Source organism: Cavia porcellus, unplaced genomic scaffold (assembly GCF_034190915.1).
Source record: "Cavia porcellus strain 051 isolate PalLab524CR breed Dunkin Hartley unplaced genomic scaffold, mCavPor4.1 scaffold_14, whole genome shotgun sequence".
In the NCBI taxonomy this organism is placed as follows: Eukaryota; Metazoa; Chordata; class Mammalia; order Rodentia; family Caviidae; genus Cavia; species Cavia porcellus.
This window is the reverse complement of record NW_026947497.1, coordinates 21,110,582-21,128,816: the sequence shown is the minus strand read 5'-3', so window position 1 is coordinate 21,128,816 and position 18,235 is coordinate 21,110,582. Positions and strand designations below refer to the sequence as shown.

Below are 18,235 nucleotides of genomic sequence, written 5' to 3'. Positions count from 1 at the left end.
TTTGAAGCCACCCTAGGCAACTCAGTCAGATCCTATCTCAAAAGTAAAAGGATGGGAATATAATTCAGTGGTAGAACACTTGCTCAGCATGCCTGAAGCCCTAAGTTCAAATACTTGAGGATAGCGGGAAAAACAGAGACAGACAGAGACAGAGACAGAGACAGAGACAGAGACAGAGACAGAGACAGAACGAGGGGACTTTCAAAGTAAAGACTAAAACAGAAGTTTAAAACATGGATGGTAAAGTCTGAAAACATTCCTTAGCCTTTGTCCAAATTTGCTCTTCTATAAAATGTAACTCTGCTATGAAATGCATTCAATATATATTAGCTACCAGCATTGATAATATACTGAATATTAGAGTATTGTAGTTACCTGTATCATTTATACTATGATATTTCATAATTTAAATCTCTTATCTTTCATCTAAATATCATTTCTTTTCAGTGTCCAGTCTTGCCATTTTTCTTTTTTAAACATTTTTAATACTTGTCATAAGGTCTGTAACATAAAAATAGTAGGAAAATAATAATCACATCAATTCTAAGATATAATGTGAACTGGTCTTTAGCTTGACCCTTTAAATCAATTTTTCTCTGTACAAATCAAGCTGGGATGAATTCCCTGTTTTTTTAATTCCTTGCCCAAATATGAGTTAGATATTCTAGGTAAAACATATTTTCTCTAAACTCTTCTTTCTTTCTTGGTTCCTTTTCCTCTTTTATCTACTATTTACTACCCAAAAATTGTTTGTAAAATTTAAAAGCTCACTTTATGCACATGCTGGGAAACAATTTGAAGGGAAACAATCTTGTGTCATTATCTTTTTAAAATTAAGTTTACGTCTGTATTCACATGACATTCCTCAGTAAGAGTGAGCTCTAAGGACAGACACACATTTCTTTCTTTTAGATCTATCACAGTAACCAGGTCAAACTTTCCCAAAGAACATATAATCAATAGCTACGATTCAATGAATAATGTGTTTCCTACTGAGAAGGGGACAAGAAGCAGAGGTTAATTTCAAAGTTCTATCCAATTTCAAATTCCTAATGAGAATCACTGCATCCTCTGGGGTTCACTTCTTTTCAGTATGATTGAAATTCCAAGTACAAACTGAACAGTCTGCTAACAATCTGAAAAGAAAACATATTACCGTGATTGTACAGGGAAACTGGAAGCGATTTTCTCCTGGGTTGGGGGTTTAAACAAACAGGAAGCCCTGTTTAGGATTTGTCTTCACCGTCTTTCATCACAAGTCAGGCTAACTTCCTGATGAAGACACACGGAAGTGCTTTCAGATACTCAACCAAAGTGGACAGAAATGCCAGCCCCATCAGCTCCAACTTTAAACTCGGGAGCCACCTCTACCACACCACAGCCCTCTAAGTAAAGCCTAAAAGCCTGTCTCTTCATTTTTAAAGACATTGGGCAGGAAATGGATCTTTGCTAGTATGAGCCTACAGTTAAAGAATCACACTCTACTATTGAGGATCAAGAAGGTATGAAGAGTAAACATCTAATAAAGAACAATGATTAGTAACTTTAACTATTAGTGGGAGATTAATAAAGTGTTTTCTGTAGCATTAGTTAGATAGCTTTCTGCAGATAGCAGAAAAAATTAATTTTGAAATGCAGCTTTTAAGTTCTTGGTACTAAAGTCTTAGAGTCACGGTAGGATAAAAGATGTTACTTCACCATTTGCGTCTAATTCATATACTTTTCCAAGTTAACAACCTCTTCTTGAACTTCTAATTTCATCCCGTTATTCTATTTAAACAACTATTACTAAAAGAACAACAAATTTTAGAACAAAGAAAAACTCGAGAATTTTGAATTAAAATGAATAGTTTTCTACAAAATGAGTTGGTGATTCTCCTGCAAGCTCAAGAAACAAATGCCAAAATTTTCATTTGAAGATATGATTTATACCAGACTAACAGCAACAGCATCTGCAATTTAAGCATCTCGTGACCACTTCACTTGTGGAAGTCATTGCTTAGTGCTGAGGCTCGGGGGGGACAGCGCGGCAGCTGCGTTCTGCAGCCACCCAAGGCTTCACCCCACTTATCAGTCGTGACAACCACTGTTCAGCTTCTCACCGTATTATTTAAAATTGCATCTTCAGCAACCACTTTTTAAAACAAAAGTAAAAAGTAGAAAGAAGAAAATAACTGGAATGAAGCCACAAACTTTGTTTTCTGTCCAAGAAAATAAAGTGCTCATTTGTTGAGAAACACATGAATGGATTTCCTTAGAGTGATGTAACCTCTCTGAAAGCAATCACCCAAGCCATCGCCATGGGTGGTAGGATGCTGGGCTTCCCACAGGAAGCAGTTCAGGTAATTGCTTCTTTGTTTTCATCCTGGGAGGGATTTATTATGTGCCTACAGGTTTCTTCTTTGAGAAACAAAGATGTTGCATGGCTCGTTTTGTTTCAGGCATGTCATAGGCATTTGTCACATGTGTTTTTGGAAGTCCATTTTCTTAATAAGTGTTCTGTTTAGAAAAGAGTAAATTGGAAATACATGTGGTTGGCAAAGAAACTATATTACAACATAGCAAAAAGTCTATAAATAATATAAAGATATGAATTTTAAGTTAGAAAATACAGACACTTCTATAATAAGATTGAAAATCAGAGAAGAGCTAGGTTATCCAAATCGTTAAATAATCTGGAAGACATTCCTGTGTTGAGGACTCTTAGGCAACATCTACAAAAGGAAGTCAAGATCAGCTAAGCATGTATTCACGGTCACAGATTCCACTGAGGCGGGATTAAGAGTACCTCAAGTAACTCTGGCTCTCACGCACTTCACTGTGTACCACACTACACAGTGGAGATACAGAAATGAATAATATGTAAACCCACTGTCACAGACTCCAGTCTACCAGAGAAAATGGACCCATAAACAAATCATTGCCTAGTAAATGAATTTTTAAAAACAGAGCTATGTACAGTGTGCAAAGGATGCTAAAAGGAGAGCAGTGTATCCAGTAGACGGAAGGAAAAAGCTATCACAGAAAAGCTTTCCAGCAAAAACAGTCACCAGGCTGAGCACTGAAAGATATGCTAGAGGTTGGGAGTCAGCAAAGATGGGCAGAACAGTGTTACCAAAAATTCTGAGCAAAACAGGACAGGATGTGTTAGGTATTGTGAGCCATTTATTATTAAAGTGCGAAGATGAAGCCCCTGGGAACATGCCCCATGTTCACAATCAGCCACCGAGTACTGGGAAGCACCTGGAAAATACAACTCCACTCATCTTCCCTTGTCACCAGCACACAGGACACAGGATAAAGGACAGTGAGCTGAGCTCCATTACGAAGCAATGTTAGAAGAAAATCAACTCTAGTATATGGCAAGGAGAAAAAAATGATAGCTAGAATCCAAAGCCGGAAAAATAAATAGGAGCAAAGGAGTAGATAGAGGAAGAGACAATCAAAGCGGGAACAGTGACTTTCCAGGAATACATACAAAATACGTGAATCCCTGGGAGTGAGCAATCTACATTTGCGTCACTTGTAAAATGTCTTGCTGTTTAAATAAGTATTTTCTATAATTACTGGAGAAACTCTAACTATAATGAGATCTGCTCCAAAAACTACACATGGAAACCAGTCTCATTGCTTTTTAAGCTATGCTGTAGATCCATATATGATAAATAAATTAGACTGAGTGAGAGAGTTGATTTGAGAAACAAAAAAGAAAAGAAAAGAAAAACACTTAAGGACCATTGAAAAAAGGAAAATAAATAGAAACTGCTACCAGGCTAATCAATAAGCTTAGAATGCCTTCTATGCATCCCTTCACGTAACTAGTGGCCTTGTATGCTCATCAACTCTACCAGTTTTTCCATTATTCTATAAATGAGAAAACTGAGGCTGAATAATGGAGTTGCTAATCTGAGGTAGGATGAGAACCGGAATCTTGGCAATCAGAATCCAGATCTCTTGAGGCAGCAGATTGTTCTACTAAAGAGAAAACGCCAGATTGAAATCAGGCAGGACTTCATGAAACACGAATGCCATGAATAAAGGAAAAACTAGTCCAATTCTCTAAAATTTCTATTAAGAAAATGGACATCCATGCTCCTTTTCACCATCCAATATGAGGCCTCAGTAATTTATTGTTACCCACAGAGTATTCAGATTTGTGAACAGAGTTCTTTAGAGAAAACACAGTGTCCTGCATCTGGAAAAAAGATGTAAACAAAATCTTATACTTTATGTGCATAACGTATACCATCTTGTCTAGTAGAGTAATGCCAAGCATGTAAGACTAGCTACAAAAGAAAAGGCTTTGTGCAAAAGTTCTGATGGGGAAAGTGGAAAAATCACATTGGAAAAGAACTCTTATCAGTAAAATAAAATTTTAATTAGCTATGTCTTTCAACTAGTTAAATAAAGACAGCAACTAATGACACTGACCAGAAGTCTATTTATATATTTCTTAGACCTAATAATCTCAACATCCTCATGATTTGAGTGCTGATTCATTTATGGCCAATTAATCTGGTTATTGGCTTGACTGTTATATTAAAAGACATATCCTGGCCAGGAATAGTGGCACACACTTATAATCCCAGCACTCTGGAGGCTGAAGCAGGAAGGTCACAAGTTTCAGTACAGTCTAAACAACTTGATGAGACCCTGTCTTATAAAGGGCTGGGAATGTAGCTCAGTGAGTAAGCCCTGGATTTTGTTATACAGCATGAAATAGAATATAGTTTAACAAAATCATATAATAATGGCAACTTTTTAAGATGTCAGTCAAATCAACCTTTAATATCTTTTATACCTTTTACACCTCTAATATCTGTACTAATATTAATTGAAAGCATTTTGCCCTAAATGGGAAGCTGCAGCGGTGGGAGGCTGGGAGGGGAAACCAAGGGGCTCCATCTTGAGGTCACCTTCCCCGCCCCTAGGCAATTTACCTGAGGAGCGAAATGAATTCCAATGGGCTACCAGTGCATCAGTAATGCCCCTTAGGCACCACCCCAGACCTAAGATATATGTATGCCCCCACACCACGTATCCTGTAGAGAGAAAGCCAGACCCTGGAGGTCATGGAGTCTCTCTCCACATTCTTAAAACAAAGGCCACTTTTATTTCATATTTCTTATCTTTTAGCCACACCAAAAATTCTATCATTAATAATATTTGTATTAACCTTTTTAAATAATAATGTCAGTTGCCATTATTAATACTCACTGATACCTGATGACATTTTAAAATGATTAATGCATACTTACATTTCAAACATCTTAAATTCATGCATCCAGTAGATCTTTTGTAATGGCCTAATAAACACTTTAGTGATATAAGGCAGGGAGCTAGAAATTAAGGATCTTACAATTTAGTCAACACCTCTTTGTATTTTCACTTCCACAATGCATAAATTCCTGAGCTAACAAGCTAATCTTTCAATGCATACAACTAAGTACAGTAACAAACAATTTGGGTTTTTTTAAAATATCTTGACCATATTAAGAAGCACAGCCCATAGGATCAGACTTCTATTTGTATAACAGTGACAAACATGATGCGGACATTTTTATTTTCCTTCCTAAATGCAGCAAAGTTCTAAGTATTCTTGCAGAGGCAGAACGCCCACAACAGAAATTAGTCTCTCTTTCTCAAAACTGCAATGTTACAAATATAAGTCATACTTTCCTCAGTGAAAACACAGCCACACGCTCACACGTTCCACTCTAGTTGTGTCACATGACACAATCACGTGACCCACCAAATTTAAAATTGAAGTGTCTCTTCGTTCAAAAAAGAGAAAACCCTATTATTAAAACTGCTTACAGTTCCTTTTAAAGTGCTTGACCTTAAAAAAAAAAAAAAAAAAAAAGCTTTTCTCTGTTCTTACCAGAAATTACACTCTTCACCAAACATTGTGGTGAGTTCTACGAACAGCTGGCTACTCGGATCCCTTCCAGGAGTGGCCTTCAAATCTCGTCCTTTTCTCCCATCCCAGTGGGGGCTTCTCCCAAATTACTGAACTGCACAGAATTTCTTCTCCATCCTGCACTAGTTGCCACAGAAAACTGAGTGATCAGATAATGTGATGTGTAAACAATATCACCTACTCAGGTTTTCAAATAATATCTCTGAACTGATTCGGGGTCACTGTATGTCCATCTGCACTCCCTTTATGAGCTTCATCATCATTATTAAATGATGTATTTGCACAACACTCACTGAGCCTCCTATTACACAAGTCTCTTCACTGGGGCCAAGGGAGACGACTTCACAAAACTGACCCATGCCTGCTGCGAGGAACTCAGTTGGAGCTGGCGGGAGCCTGTCTCCCCAGTGGGAGCACGTGCTATTACCTTAAACACCAGACAAACAAAAGGGAGGGAAATGGGGGTGGGGAAGGAAGAATTGTCAGAGAAGGACTTGACTGATATTTGGAGATTCCACTAAATGAAAAAGCACAAAAATTATTGAAATAAAGAAGGATCACAATTCCAAACAACTAAAATACAAATTGACATTTTTTTTTCAGGATAAGGATCTGTCTAATCATAGTTAAGTGTTATAACCTTCAGGGAAATCCTTGAAAAATAAAATGAATATTCCTATGAACCAAGATATAAACCATATCCATTGAAAAATATCAATTATGTGTTTGTGGGGACCTGCATAAGATTAGAACTTTCTCTAGTTCATTTCTACTCTACTTGGAAAAATCTGGATTAATCCCTGTCATTCTCCCTCCAACAAATCTCTAATTGACCATCTGGCTCGGATTGAATGAAGTCAGTGCAATGGTTTGGCCACATTCACACAGAGCTTTCCATACTTGATCTCCAGTTCACAAACATTTACTGAGCACCTACTTTACACAAGGTTGTGAGCTAAAGGAAATAAAGATGAAGAAAATACAGTAGGAAAGCTGACATTTGGATAGCCATCTGAAACAAAATGTGAGAAGCACTCAGAAAACTGAAGGTAAGGAGCTGTGGACAAAGGACAGAGGGGATTTAGATGGACAAAGAAAGAAAGAAGGATTCCTGGAAGGGCTCCCAAGAAGGTCACCGTTGAGGAACACTCAGAAGTATGCCTGCCGGTGGCCTACTGGGCAGTGAGCAAACTTCTGGGAATGAAGGTCACAGTCAGAGTCGAACGATTCAGATTAAAATTAAATTTGTTCTGAAATTTGTTCTGTACTTTACCTTCTTGGCCAGGGGCAGAGAACCTTTCAGTGCTTCCATAATACAACAGCCTGATGGGGCAGGCATGCCGCAGGTTCGTCACCACTGCTCTAGGCAATGGGACAATTTTAATCTACTGAGACATTTGAAATAAAATGAATACATCACACATATTGGTATATACGTATATCACTACTGTTATGGAAATGTTATGATTGATATTACATTGATTACAAATATAGTAAAACCTTGGTTTATGAGTATGACTCATTCAGGAAACAAGCTTGTAATCCAAAGCCCCTGTATATTAAAGACAATTTCCCCATAAGAAAGAATGTATGCTCATATGATTTGTCCTATAGCCCAAAAACATTCATATGAAATGATTACAGTACTACAATACAAAATATTAAAGAAAATAAAAAGGCAAAGAAAGATAAATTAACGTACTTACCTTTGAAAACCTTTGTGGCTGGTGTGAGGAGATGAGAGGGGTGGGTTATAGTGTAGGATGCCTTTTATTATCACTGTTGGAATCACTGCAGTCTATTGGCTTAATAGAACCTTTTTTTTTTTCATGCAATTTGAAGGAAGAATCTCCCCAACGACACTTGCTTTTTGCCTCCTTTCAAAGATTTCACAGAAATGTGACACCACCTTGTCATTAAACAGACTGATTGTTCACACTTCTGCAAGCTTGTTAAGGTAATGATTTTCTACAGAATTGTGTACTTTTCCCACATTTTACACATCTCCCTAAACTCATTTGAAGGAAGGGATTCCTCTGCCTATTTCTCCTCCTCCTCTCCAAATGAGATCTCCTCCATAGCCTCTTGCTGCTTTATTGTTAGAATTCACTAGAAATATTTGCTCATCTTGCACAACACTCTCAGAACAAGTTACTCATCATCAAGGTTTTACTGTATATGCAATGGGAAAACCAAAGTTAGAAACAGGAAATGAATTAAGAGATTAGTCTAATAATTCAGGTAAAAAATGAAGAGGATTTGAACTTGGTGAAAATTGGAATTACTTCAAATGCAGAAATCCACTAATGTTTATTGAACATAACAAAGATCAGTCTGTTTATGGCAGATAATGCTAAAATGATTGAAATTTATTAACTGGGAGGTGACCACAGCTCATTCTGATGAATTCATACAGAAGTTAACTGGAAAAATTTATCATAACATTCTACTCCCCACACAAAGGTGTATTTCAGAAACACTTAAAAGGATATAGATTGATTTTGTCTTAGATTAAACATAACCATTTCATAGAAAGGTAGCTGGAGGTTCCAAATACATAGAGATTATACAACATATTTCTACATAACATACAGATAAAATAATATATCTCAAGAGAAATTTTGAGGTATTTTGTACTAAATGAAAATAAAAGCATAACTTTATCAAAATTTGTACAATGCAACAAGAGCAGTAATTAGAGGAAAAATTATAGCACTGAGTGCCTAATTTGAAAAGAACAAAGCTCTAAAACCAGGATCCTAAGTTTCTACTTTAGGAAATTAAAAAAAGAAGAGACTCTTAATTCAAAGTAACAGAAGAAAAGAAACAATAAAATTAGAGTAGAAATCAATGAAATTTAAAACAGGAAATCAAGAGAGAAAGCAACACAATCAAAAACTGATTCTTTGAACAGACTGATAAAATCGATGAGTTTCTGGTTATACCACTATAGATCTATGGACATTCAAAGCCAAAAAAGGAATAACATAAACAAACCTATCTCCACAATAGAGCTTAAGTGAAGATAAACTCCGACAAATGTCCTTTTTTAAAAGAAAGTAAAACAGTAAAGTAAAACAAAACAAGGCAATGATAGGGCAGCAGGAAATCCACAGTCATTACTGTACTTCATCATTTTATCCTCTAATTAGTTGCTCAAGCTACTGGCTCCAGGTTTGCAAAGTCAATCAAACAACTTAAATGTCAGGTTGCTACCTTGCTTCATTTACTGTCACCTCAGCCTGTGGCCTGTCTGGTTGCTTAGGGGAGGGATGAGGCAGTGGCAGAGATGGTTTCCCTCTGCTTCTCCCGGGTGGCAGACTCTCTACCAGCACACAGGGTGACCAGCTCCCTGGCTGGTTCTCCCCAGCACGGCTTCCCCGCCACTTCTCCTTACAAGAAGAAAAGACAGCCAGCCACTTAGAGCCAGCTCAGTGACTCACATCTGCTTGGCTTTTCCCTCACACACACTCACATCCACCTGGAGATGCCAGCGATGGCAGCAGGGCAGTGGACACCCACTCGTGGGACCCAGACACTGTGTGAGACCTGTGAAAAACAGAAGAAAGCTAAGCAAAGCCAAAAGACAGAGAAAGGTGTGGCTCCTAGAGGAGGACATAGGCCACTGTGAAAGACGGTCTGGCAACATTTTATCTTCTCTTGGTCTTTTTTCTATTGCTCACAATTCCTTCAACATGTAGCACAACTTCCTTTCCTTTCAATCCTGCCAAATGCTACAGTCAGAAGCTCAGTATCTTTGGTGCTGGTTATTTAACCCCTTAGCACTTAGGTGCTAATGTGCAAACAAGGGAACTTGGATCTTGCTGTCTAGGGGTTAAAATCAGGAACCTGAACTGCTACTAAATCGGATCTAATAATGAAAAACAGGACTAATAATGTTGTCATTGATTCCATAGCAGTTGTCGATAAGTTGGAAATGAAGGCTGCAACATGACAAAAAGACTATGTAGTACTTGCTACCACCATTCGGTAACACGGCCTTAACCACACCTCCTTGAACTACTGCCTGTCTTGCCAAGAAAAATAGATTGCAGCAAGGGCATGTGGGCTACAGCTAGTATTAAAATTGCTTTGTCTTAATATTAAGCATGAGAATATGAAAAATCCATTGTCAAAAAGACTGCTTATCTCAAGAGAAGATATTTAAAAATTAAATGACCAAAACCCTCCAACTTTGAAGCTGAAGAAAGGTAGACCTCTCCTTTACTAAGTACAAGTTGTGGAATATGTTGAGTGCATATACTACCTCGTACTAACTTATTAGACTATTTCTACCAGAGCTGTGCTTCAGAACAGAAGAGGGAAACTATCTGATTCAAGTGTCTAAGAAACAACTCTCTGTTTTTCTAGGCTGCAATGGAACAACTTTAAGGAGGTTTTGGCATTTCCTTTCCTTTCTAAAACATGCCCAGCAAACCTCACCAGTTAACTACTGCTTGGTAAATTGCTATGTTCAGAATTATGATGTCTGCAATGTTTTATAAAGTAACTAACTTAATAAAATTACTATGGTGAGGACTTAAATTTTGTTACATCCCAAGAAATATTTTTGGAGAGTAAAGAACACAGCTCTTGGAGCTAGAGTTATCTATATACTCACTAAAGCTTAATCATTGTTGGTATGCTGGTGTATACATGTAATCTCAGCACTTGGGAGACTGAAGCAAGAGGATTGTTGCGAGTTCGAGACCAGCCTGGGCTACAAGGTAAGCTCCAGGCCAGTCTGAACTGCATAGCAAGATCCTCTCTCAATCAAAAGAAAAAAAGATTAAAGCAATAAAATGAAAATAAAAAATGACTCTTCCCTTTACTTATTCTTTCTTTTATCATATTTCCAGATGATATAACCATCTCTGTAGAAAATCTGAAAGAAAAATTCCTGAAACTACTAAGTGATTAATATTCAAAATTAATATACAAAAGCCGAACATGTCCCTGTGTATAGCAAATGAATAAATGGAATTTTAAATTTGACAACACAATACCGTTTACAATAGCACCTAGAAAAATAACTATTTGAGTGTAAATCCAACAAAATATGTATATTTATGTGAAGAAAAACTATAAAATTCTAAGGGAAGAAATAAAAGAATTAAGTAAATAGAGAGTTGTTCTGTGATCGTGAATAGGAAGACTCAATATTGTTAAAATGGCATTTCTTCCCAAACAACCTATGGATGTAATAAGATTCCAATCAAAACCTCAGGAACTTAAAAAAAATCTCAGGAACTTAGTTTGCAGATATTGACAAAATAATTCTAGAGTTTTTTATGGAGAGGGAAATAGAAAAATGAATTTAACACTGAAAGAAAAAGAACAATGTCACAGAATTCACACTATCTGACTTTAAGACTTATTGTAAAGCTAAAGGAATCCAGAGAATGTGATATTACTGAAAGAATAAACATATCAATGGAATAGAAAGCTCAAAAATAGACACTTGAACATAGTCAAGTGCCTGGACCAAGGGGTAAAGGCAATAATACAATGGAGAAGAGATGATCTTTTGACAACTGTCCTGAAATGGAAAATCATGCAAAAAAAAAAATTTAGACACTTTCACAATAAAATAAAACTAACCTCAAATTGGATGATATGGATCTCAAAACTCAAAAATGAAAAACTATAAAACACAACATAGGTGAAAATCTTGTTACCTCAGATTGGACAGTCTTATTTTGAACATAACAACAAAGATTCAGTCTATAAAAGAATTATAGACTTCATTTAAAATGTAAAATGTCAGCTCTGAAAAGACATTGTCAAGAGTGTGATATGACAAGCCATAAACTAGAAAAAAACATTTGCAAACTACACTTCTGATAAAGGAAAGAGAATTGTCACTTGTCTGTTACAGAAACAAAATACCTGATACCCCCAACTTAAAGGGGGCCAGATTTGTTTGCCTCACAGTTTCCAGTGGGTTCTAAAGTGGGCAGACTTCAAGGCAGAAGCAGCATGTTGGAAGGCATGAGAGGGGACGTCTGCTCATCCCCTGATAGCCAGGAAACAGGACTACACTCTCCCAGGTCACGGCCAAGTGACACATCCAAGCAGACTCCAATTCGTAACAGCACATTCAGCTCCTGAACTCATCAATGAATGAATCCACCAAAGAGTATAATTCACCTGCCTGGCAAGTGCAAGGTCAGAAGTGTGATCCCTGGTACCATAAAAAAGACATGAAGGAAATTTAACCTCACATTACTAAATGAAACAAGCCATTTTAACAAAACTAACTGACGCTAGGAAATGTATAAAATAATTAGTTTTACTGCCTTAAAATGGCAATCTCGATTACCATTCCATTATCGGCTGTATACTATAATGGTAGGTACATGTCACTGCACAAAGTACCAGTTCCACACAAGGAATGTAAATATTACATATTGCAAAGAAAACCAAGAGATGAATGGGGAGGGGGGTATTATAAGGGAATAAACCTGTATGTGTACCAGTTCCCAAAAAGGAATGGGGATATTATGTACTACAAAAATATACCAAGACCCTATGGACTGCACAACCCTGGGAATAAACCTAAATGTAGATGGTAATACAAATGTTTCTGTGAGCTCATCAACTGTAGCAAACGTAGTATTGTGGTACAGAGATAGTGAATCTGTGTGTATGAGGGAAGGGGGATGTGGGAAATCTCTATACCTAACGTTCAGTTTTGCTAGTGATCTAAATCTGTTTTTAAAAATAAAGTCTGTTTTTGTAAAAAGTAAAATATGAGCCTGCCTTGCAAGCAGGCAGTCCTGAGTTCGATCCCTGGTACCGATAAAAAGGAAAAAGACAAAAAAAAAAAGTAAAACATAAGCATCCATATGTTACCTTTAATTTTTCTTGCTGAAGTTTGATCTAAAGGCATAGATTGCTACTCTTAAAAACTTAGTAGATCAACTTCTTCTGGGTTTTTATGCATGTAATAACCAATCCACTCATATCCATTCATCAAAAAGATTCAGTATTCCTTCAGTAAAAAACCAGTATTTTAAAAACTGGGGAAATTTTTAAAAAACACAATAAGATTCAGCTTTTTACCTTAATCATAGTGCTGGCGAAGGGAGAGTGAAGAGAAATTAAAAATGAGAAGTTTAGAGTGGCATCTCAGGTTATATTCCCTGGGTTTGACCTATATTTCTATTTGTGTTTTGCGAGGGTAGAATATAAAAAATCACCTAAGCAAGTTTACAGTTAATTATTTAGAGGTTTCCTATTTGAGGCAAGTTGGCCAAGTCAAACACGAGAAGGCCAAGCCCTAAACCATCTCCATAACGAACTTTCTTTCCCTAAGTACTACCTGAAGACCAGCAAATGTGTTGACCTAGAATCTATAACATAGGGTCAGGACACAAAACTAAGGATGTCTACTACAGGAAATGTGCTTATCTTCCCACTAGAAGCGCACTTCAAAGGATTAGGCACATACTTCAAAGGGTGTTTACCAGCCTGTCTCTCTGATGCCTTGGTCTAGTAGCCAGTAATAACACCCCATTAGCACTTCATTAGCCAGGGTTCAAGAATGCTAAAAAAAAGTTCTGGACCAAGGAAGCACCCCCAGACCAAAACTAAGAGGATTCCTCTACTTTGCTAACCACATTTATGAATGCACCAGTGGCCCCCACCCTCAAAAACAGTATGTATGTGAGTTCCAAGTTGCTGTCACCTCGACAAATATAGAAAGGTAAGACAGTGCTGACCCTCCAAGCATCACATATTTAAATATTCCTTTAAAAATTCGACAGAGTAGTTATCAAGCCTGGGTGCACCTTAGCAATGAGTCTCCAAAATCTTACACTGCAAATATAACTGTGTCCCAATCTCAGAACTTTTAATAACCTTCTTCTCATTTCTGGATTGTCTTTTCCCTATTTCTTGTACACCACTTCATAGTATAACACTTGCCCCATTGCAGGCGCTGGAATGTTCATGCCACAGTTCAAAATACTCTTTCCTCACAAAAAGAAAAATCATCTCTCTGAAGAGATTCATTATTCGCATGTGGCATTCTGCAAGAGCGTAAACCTGTGTGAAAAGTTTTCCAGACAAATCTCATCAGGCAAAGTATTCATCAGACAAACAGTCAAATGTACAGCGTTAACATAAGCTGTCCCATTACCAGATAAGTGAGATTTTCAGAAATTTCTCATTATTTGAATGCTAAATGAAGGTCAAGAATTGTAACAGGTTGGAAGAGGACACTGGAACCTTTTGATGCTAGTTTGTTCTAAAGTACTGTGTACTAGCTAGTCTCTTCAAATGGCTAGAAGGAAAAATGGAAATTTATGATGGAAAATGCAATAACAAGTATTTCTGCAAAGTAATTATGTATTTCTAATGAGGTATATCAGATCAGTATACTTCAAATTCTATAACCTTGTAGTAAGTTTGTTTCTCATAGAATATTCAGGAGTTAACCAACTTGACAATTCTATTTTATAAAGAAAGAAAGAAAACACAATCTTACTCGATATGCTATCTTATGAAAATACATGCGTAAAATAAATGTCATGCCCTTAATTCTAGACCAGTTATATAATGCAAGAGTAGCAGCTAATCTACTGACTGTACAAATTCTATTTTGTATAAAGAATCTGATAAATGATTAAATGAAAATAATACAGATATATGCTCATAAAATTTTTGAAAGTACAAAAGTCAAGATACATTAAAACAACTTTTAGCTTAGCTTTAATATTCATTACCACCCACAATAGTTTATTCATCAAATGATCCATTCATAAATCTATGTATTCTCATTCAAATAGATGCATATTACAGTTGCTCTGAACCCTGTTTTTTAAATAATATCTTTCCACACGCATATAAAGATAGCATCCCTCTGTAGATGCATATGCTCTATTGTGTAAATTTATAAAACCAGTCTTTTAACTTTGGGTTTGTTCCCACTTGGTAAAGTAAGTATAGATTTTTTGTTTGTTTTTTAGAATTTGGTTTCAGTGTCATGATAGTTTTGTAAAACTCATTTGAAAGCCTTTCTTAATTTAATCCTGGACGTGGGCATGGAGGAACATGCCTATAATCTCCGTATTGTGGGAGGCTGAGGCTGGAAAGTCATTGAATTCAAGCCTAGGCTGACATGTTTACATAGTGAGATCCTACCCCACCAAAAAAAAAATGTTTAAAGTCAGTTCTGGGACAGCATACATAGTGCTTTGATATATATTCTAAATGTCTGAAAGATTCACATTTAAAATATCATGAGTATTAAGACCTTTGTCTGTTAAGGGGCTGTAATTTCTCAAATTTTTCCCCATTTTCTATTGTGTATTTGCCTTGTTGGAATCTTCCCTAACAGCTGAGGTCAGTTTTGGTCATATGCACCTTTTTGAAAAATTACTTGTCTATCCAGGCTTTCAACTATGTTTGTGAAAAGAAAATCCTGAGCATTTCTTATAATCCTCTCTGTATCTGGTTATCTTTTCTCTTGATTCCTAATGCTGTACAGTTATGCAACCTTTTCAAAGTTAGATTACCTGGTGATTTGTCTTGTCACAGGAGTTCTTATTCTACTGTTTTCTCATCCACTAGTGTTTGCTATTATCTTTTTAACTTCTTACTTCTGCTTTCTGGTAATTTTGCCAGTTAAAATTATGTTAAAACTTTATTTAATTTGGTAGTCAAGGACATGAATATACTTCTAAGCATGGCTTTAGATACATGTGGGTTTCTGTATATAATGTTTTTATAATAGTATTCTTTTCTATACACTCTGCAATTTCATTTTTCTTATCTCTTCCATCTAAAAAGTGATTGAGTTATTGTTATTTTTGTAAATTCTAGGTGATTGAGATTGTATTTCATTTTTATACTAAATTTCTAGTTTTAGTATGTTCTGATCTAATCCTTTATGTTTTAGTCTATAGAATGCATCATAGTTTTCTTTGTGTCCATATACATATCACTTAAAATTTTTCCAAATACATTAAAAATAGGAAGTCTTCTGTGATTTCTATTTGTTAAATATTTGTTAAATAGTATTAGTTTTCATCGTGTACATTTCTCAAGGAAAACACAGGGATATTCTATTTACCACATCCTGCCATGTCTGAGATTATCTGTGTCCTTTACACATAAACAGCTTGACTTGGTCCAAAACTTCTAGAATTTTCTAATAAAAGATTCCTTCTCTCACAACTTTCTCTTCTCCTATCCATCTTTTCTCCTATGACTTCTCACTTCAAAAAAAGTTATATCGTCTTCAATATTATAATATCTTGGGATAGTATGGAGGGTTGTATTTTTAAATCATTTTTCTACTTCCTGTGATGACCTTTAGTCTGATGTGACTTACTCATTTATTTTACATAGTTATGTAATTATGTAGTTATATAATTATGATTGGAAGAGCTCTGCAGTGGTTTGGATATGGTTTGAGCATGAATTCCAATGCTTCATATACTAGAAGCTTGGCTCTCAGTACGATGATGTTAGGAGGAGGTGTAATCATTAGAAGGAGTCCTAATAGGAGACATTTAGGTAACAGGGCCACCACCATGTGACAGAATTAACACTTTTCTCATGAGAGTATATTCTTGTTCCCAAAGAAAAGTCTCTAAGGTTGGGAAATTAGAAGGAAGAAAAAAAAGCTGTCCCATGTATTTGGCTCCTTCTATGTACTACCATTTCCTTTTCCTCTTCTCTACTATGTTGTGATGTAGCCAAAGCAACAACAGAGGCCAAACAGACACGAGCTGTCTAATCTAGAACTTTTGGCCTCCAACTGTGAGCTATATAAACCTCTCTTCTTTATAAAGCAGCCAACTTTGGGTATTTTGTTATAGCAACAGAAAATAAACAAAAACAAGCTTCTGTTCTTTGCTTCTCTTTAAATATCTCTGTATACTCCTCATATTCATTCTTTCCAAATGATGACTATGTTAGTATTTTCAAGCCACCATAACATATTATGACAGACTTTGAGACCTAAACAACTGAAATGTACGTTGTCCAATTCTGGAGGGTAGAAGTCCGAGATGAGTGTACTGGCAGGACTGGCTCCTTCTAAGGCCTGTCTTCCGGGTTCATAGAGGGCCACATTCTTGCCACGTCTTCGCATCCCTTCCGCCTCTGTATACAGGATAAACAGGCATCTTTCCTCTTCTTATAGGAGGCACACTGTGATTGGAACAGAGATCCACCTCAGTGCTCATTTAATTTTAACTGTCTTCTCAACAGCCTTGTCTCTGAAGCATTACCTCAGAGGTTATGAACTTGCAAGAGGACACAGTTGAGCTTATAACTGTGACATTTTTAGATGCGAGCATTTCTTTCAAGACTAGTTGAGAACGGTATGGGAGGCATCAGGGAAGTAAACCGAGACCCAGAATCATAAATTCAAAACTGTTGTCTCAGAATACTTTCAGAATACATATGGCATCTTGTTGGTTTCTCCCTCCCTCCACCCTCCCTTCCCATCTCGTGGAAGTGACCTGTGTGCCCATCACCTCATGAAAAGATTAAAATGGGGTAAAATTAAAGAAGGATAATCCTGAGTCATCTCTGCCAAGACTATCTCCATAGAAATGACTCAGAATTATCCTTCTTTAATTATACCCCATTTTAATCTTGTCATGAGGTGATGGACACATGGATCCCTTCCATGATTCAGCTATCTTGAATTGTGTTATAAACATAGACTTGCCTGTATCACTGTAATATGATGATGGTAACTCTTTTGTAAAGATACCCAGGAGAGTTAGCACTAGCTCAAATGGAATTTCTATTTTTAGTTTTCTGAGAAATCTCGATACTGATTTCCAAATTGGTTGTACTAGTTTCATTCCTACCACAAACTCAGCAGCATTTACTATTTTTCAAGTCTGTGATAATGAACATTTTTATTGCACTAAGGTGGAACCTCAGTGTTGTTTTGATTTGCATCTCTCTAATAAGTAAAGATGCTGAACAATTTTTCATGTATTTATTGGCTATTTTTCCTTTTTTTTTTTTTTTTTTTTGGTACTGGGGGATTACAAAACAGGCACTTACAATACTGAGCTAAATCCCCCGCCCAGCTATTTTTACTTTTGAGAAGTAAAAATATTCATTTCAATTGCTCATTTCTTTATAGGGTTTTTTTTTTAATTTTAGCACTTTTTTAATTCTTTTGATATTTTAGTTATTAATCTTCTGAGTAGTTTATGAAAACAATTACCCATTCTGTAGCTTGTATCTTCAGTCTTGGTTGCTTCCTTTGCTGTGAAAAAGCTTTCATTTTTCTTACAGGTAGCTATTTTATTTATCTAGTCTTTAATATTAAACAGATAA

At 36.3% G+C, this 18,235-nt stretch overlaps 1 long non-coding RNA gene across 2 annotated transcripts in view; it reads right to left on the bottom strand.

The window, feature by feature from the left end:
- LOC106029145 (uncharacterized) overlaps positions 1 to 18,235 on the bottom strand; it is a 95,507-nt gene that overhangs the window by 21,572 nt on the left and 55,700 nt on the right. The window contains exon 4 of one of the 2 annotated variants that reach the window (XR_002788353.2): positions 8,269 to 17,083. The exons of the other annotated variant lie outside the window; for it this stretch is intronic. This is a non-coding gene — a long non-coding RNA (uncharacterized LOC106029145). Of the gene's footprint in view, positions 1 to 8,268; positions 17,084 to 18,235 lie in introns of those variants that run through there. 2 annotated transcript variants of the gene reach the window in all.